Below are 5,304 nucleotides of genomic sequence, written 5' to 3'. Positions count from 1 at the left end.
AAAAAGATACAAATAAAATAAACAGTGCTTTTCAGGTTTTTTAGGTAGGTCTAACATTAGTTTGTAGGTACAGAAATTGAATAAAGTAATGAAATGTAAAACAGCATTGCATATTTGACTGTATAAATTAAAGATTAATCTTTATTAAAGTTACAGAAGTTATTCAATCAAGAGCAGTGAGAGATTTCCTTGTTGTTGCTGTTTGATTAACATTAAGAAAGTGCTGTCACTTTAAGAGAACGCACTGATCCAGTGCACTGATACTGTATGTTCAGCCGACTATGTCTGCTAGGATACTCACCAAGACGGGCATTTTGACATAATTTTTGAGTGAATTTGTCCATTCAAGCACAATACTTCACAGAGAGCTTAATATTTGCACGCGTTCTGAAACGGGGGTTCACGCACTTCGGATGAGCGCACACAGATCTTCTCACTGCGCGCGCGAGTTCACGTCTTCTGGCTCTTTAATATTTAAACTGACCAGGCTTAAATGAGTTTAGTTTAAACACAGATAGCAACGTGTGCTGTTCAGGTCTCACCTGCGCTATCAACACGTGACGACGGCATAAATGACGTCCAGCATACAGTTATTCCAGCATACAGCACTCGCATTGAACAAAGAGTATGCACTAGCCGAACTCTAACAAACCATATTACAGATGCATTGTCAGATTTAAGTTAAACCGCGGTCCTAGTGCATGCCGAACCGTGTGTGGAGAATGGTACGGTTCGATTTTTTACCGAGAACCGTTGCACCCCTAGTCAAAATACAGTTAAAAACAGTAAAATACTGTGAACTATTATTACAATTTAAAATACCTGGTCTCTATTTGAATATAGTTTAAAATATTATTCAATCCTGTGATGGTAAAGCTACATTTTTAAGCAATTTTGTGGAAATTGTGCTACATTTTTTTCAGAATTCTTTGATAAATAGAAACTTGAAAAGAACATCATTTATTTGAGATGAGATTCTTTTATTGTGAATGTGTGTGTGAGACACATGAGCCTGTATCTGGTGTTTTACCTGAGGTTGAGGTAGGTGAGGGCTTGCAGCTGGCACAGGCTGGGCGTGAGGGATCGCACACAGTTGTGGTACAGGCTGAGCGTCTCCAAAGAGACAAACTGACACACCTCCTCTGGCACCTCACAGAGCCGGTTCTTTGACAGGTCTGAAAGAGAACCACCAATCACAGTTAGCACACAATAAATAATGACCAATCACAGATGCACACACACACACACATACACATATATATTTATTTATTTATTTTTATTTAGTCATTTAGCAGATGCTTTTATCTAAAGCGACTTACAAACGAGGACAACAGAAGCAATCAATTGTAGTATTAAAACAACTAAAAACAGATACCAAACTAAAAGCTAAAACTTTATAAATACTACTTATACACGTTTTAAAAATAAAGAAATTAAATTAAAATGACAAATGCATACAACAAAATTTCAAAACTTAACATTTAAATGAAAAACTAAAAATAAAGCTAAAAACAATTCAAAATATTAAAGAACAAAAGGTATAAGAGTATAATAATGATTCTAACATAACACTAAGCCAAACATCAAAAAAACAACTACATATGTGTATGTACAACCATACACACATACATATATATATATACAGTGTTGGGAGTAACGCATTACAAAAGTAACGAGATTTTAAATTAAAATCAGCAAAAATACATGAACACATACTTTTAACATTTTAAATAAGATGCTGTATCAATACTCAAAAGAGAATGAGTATTACATTATGGTAATGAAAACTGTCATGAAATTAATAAAAACAATGGTCCTAAAAATACAGCAAATATATACATTTTGGTAAAAATTTATTTAAAGCCTTTATGTATAATGCAATATAATGGGTATGAAAACAATGCATTATAATTATTCATAATGTGCGTTGTAATGCATTATATCTTGTCGTAAATAATTATAACCAAATTTAAAATGCATAGTGTAAGAATGAATTGATAAGTCTTATAATATATTAACTGTGGTTACAATGATCCATGAGATTGTACAATGCATTATATTACAAGCCGTAATAAATGCACTGGAACTACTTTCATAAGGCATTATACATAAAGGCTTTAAGTAAAGTGTTACCTAAATTTGTGAAATATAACCCAGGCATGTACTTAAAAGGTTTCGTGAGACCAAAACCAAAGCGGAGAAACTAGATTGGAGATGATCTTGCCGATTACGACACTTCCTTTGTGTTTACAGTCTGTTAGAGTCACAATCAATGGCAACAGTCAGACTATAGATGCATCCTAAGCAACAGACAGGCATCTATTGTCCAGCTAGCATATGCATTCAAACACACTGTTTATGCCGTCCATGGTTTTTGTGAGCCAGGGACAGGAAACACGTAAACAGTCATGTTTCCCAAAGTGAACAAAGACTTTTTTTTTTATAGGAATTCAGATTTCGTCCAAGTCCTTTTTTGACTAGCAATTGAGGATGTGAGCTTTTTGTCTGAATATAGCTCAAACTTTTCCAATTCCCTTCCATATTTTAATTTCAGACAGAGGTTGCTCTCTCCAGATAATCGTGAAACACACACTCCCCTCTGTGGCGCTGGTCGTAGGGTCAGGATGTATTTCTGGAGAGGGCAGGATTTTAATTACAGGGCCGAGGAAGCTTAGAACAGGGTGTGTGAATGTGAGCGTAAGTCCATGTGACTAGAGAGACAAACCAGAGCAAAACACAGAGAAGAGGGCTAAATGAAGGTTAGCGAGTAATGTTTTCAATGTACATTAGTGTCATATGCACAAGTACAGTGTAATTTCAGGCCTTTCAGATCCAGTTCTCCACACTTAGTTATGACAAATAACCCTCTCTATTTAATTTGAAATCCAAATTTACTTTCACACTGTGAGAACAATAGCATGAGGAAGTGTGTGTGTGAGTGTGTGCGTTTTTTCTCTTCTTCCCTGCACTGTCCAATTGTCCAGTCTGCTCTCCTTCTCCAGATCTTTTGTTCAGCTGTTTCATTTGGCAAGGAAGCATTTCCCGCCTCTCCTTTCCCAGTGGGAACTAAAGATTCCCAGGGGCAGCCCACATTTCCCACAATCCCCTGCACTGCTTTGCACTCGCACCAGCATAACATGGTAGAAAATGAGAGAAATGCCAGTGTGCCCACATCATGGAGAAAGATGATACGAGTCTGAATATTGCTGCTGAGACATTTATGCATTATGTGGTGAAGTAACAGCTCTCATTAATAATAATAATTAGGACTTGGCATTTAACAAAATATTTAAATAACACAATGTAGCAAAAATTTGTTTCACTTAAATTTTGTATGGTTCTTCTGTAATTCTGAGGGGCTAATTATTAATGTTCCGTTTAATTTCACTTAACAAAGTTGTCCTAAGACAAGAACGGGTATTGTTTTGGTTTTAGGACAACTTTGATGAAAAGTTTTGATCCACTTCAAATGTTGACTAGTGTATATATATATATCATTTAATGTGCATACACTAAAATATAAGCAAGCCATTCAGAAGCTGATTCCTCAAAGTGCAAACATCATTTTGTTTGCTTTAGTGGCCTGACAACTTCAGGCTCAACCAATGGCATCAGTTTGAGGCGGCACTACCTGTTTAGCTGTATAACAGAATCAAGCTCTTTTCTTTTTATTTCTAGTATTTGCAATGAAATTATCTTTAAGATAATCTCTTAGATCATTTCTTAATGCACTGCTTAATGCTTTCATTTCAGTTTTAGCCATGTTTACTTTGTGTTCCTGGAAATAGTCGCCTAGACGTATCACATTCTCCTGAGGGGCTCACAAACAGCTCCTGCGTGAGGTCTCCAGCTGTGCCTGGGCACAGTGACACGTATGAATGATTATTATGGCATGACAAAAGTCAGCAGCTAATAAGCAGGACTGTATTTCAATTATGTCCTGAAGGTCTCACTCTAAATATCTTCCGTGTGTGTGTGTGTGTGTGTGTGAGAGAGATGGGGAAACTTCGTAAGTGTAGCAGTTGGTCTACTGATCCCCTCCCCTCTCTCTGAGGAATCTGAGTGTTTTTCTGCCTGCTAGCATCTCTTCAGTGTAACTGAAGCTGGTTTTGCATCTGCTGTGTGTGAGAGAGTGTTAATCAACACACACACACACACACACACACACACACACACACACACACACACACAATAACACACTCCTCTCCACACCCTGCACTCCTTCTTTAGCCCTAGAAGGAGATTACACAGATTAGCCTGCTGGATAACAACAGACTCCCTCACAGTTCATTTCAGGCAAACACTTATACAAAAACAACACAAACAATCCCTAATTATACTGTAAGCTCCACACAAGCTTTATGTAACATTTTATAACCACATGACTACTTCTACAACAGGTGTTGAGGTGTGTTACTTGAAGGGCTCTGACCCAAGCAAAGATTTGTCTCTCCGTATCTGCTGCCAGGAGCTTTAGTCATCCCTGAGATTACCTGAAACATGACGCTGTGCTTGTGTCAGCACAACACACTGACTAGACCTGATGTGTCAGGAACTGACTCACTTTTGTCTGAACAAAACATTTTTTATGCTGCATTTGTATTTATCATCATCCATGTCTGTAGCACTTTCCAAATAGGTTTCCACTCCACCTATTCATCCATTGGTTGGACAAACAAGTGGCCCCATCCCAAACTCACACCAATATAAATAGTATCATGCTAATTTATTTTCTAAAACAATGTTTATACACAGAGGAGAGTCTACCTACTCTTAAGTGGCAATCACATTCACCTCTGTCAGTCATTCAAATAGGAATCTTTGTGATTGGGAATTTCGTGTAAGGGCGAACGCTTTCCCGGTGTAGATTTTGCAACAAGATTAAGTTGGTCATGTGGATTTGCCATATTGAGAAGAAAGCTGCTTGGTTTGAAAGTGACTTCTATGTGAGCTGTGCTTCATTCATTGCTACACTACTGATAATAACCAATGGATCAATTTTGCAGAAATTTCACTAATGTGACCACACCTTTACAGTTATCTCTGTACATTAAAGCAATTAGGAATGGGCATTTTTGTCAATTTCTAGTTTCGATCATCGATAGGCTTAAAAAACGAGTACTTGAGTACTCAGGGGCGGGGCGTGTGTGGGGGGCGGGGCATGGCCGTAACGGAGATAATGAAAATATCTGAAGACTGTTATGAAAATGAATGTTAAAAACAAAAATATGACATGAAAACCTGTCTATGAAAACATAAACACACGATTATAACACTGTTAGATTATGATTATGATGCAGCAAT

At 37.3% G+C, this 5,304-nt stretch overlaps 1 pseudogene; it reads right to left on the bottom strand.

Moving 5' to 3' along the window:
* Positions 1 to 5,304, bottom strand: part of LOC107708353 (leucine-rich repeat and calponin homology domain-containing protein 4-like) — a 41,714-nt pseudogene that overhangs the window by 18,569 nt on the left and 17,841 nt on the right.

The sequence above is a fragment of the Sinocyclocheilus rhinocerous genome, unplaced genomic scaffold, assembly GCF_001515625.1.
Source record: "Sinocyclocheilus rhinocerous isolate Xijiao unplaced genomic scaffold, SAMN03320098_v1.1 scaffold611, whole genome shotgun sequence".
NCBI lineage: Eukaryota > Metazoa > Chordata > Actinopteri > Cypriniformes > Cyprinidae > Sinocyclocheilus > Sinocyclocheilus rhinocerous.
Note: the sequence above shows the minus strand (reverse complement) of the source record. Positions and strands in the feature narration are given on the sequence as shown.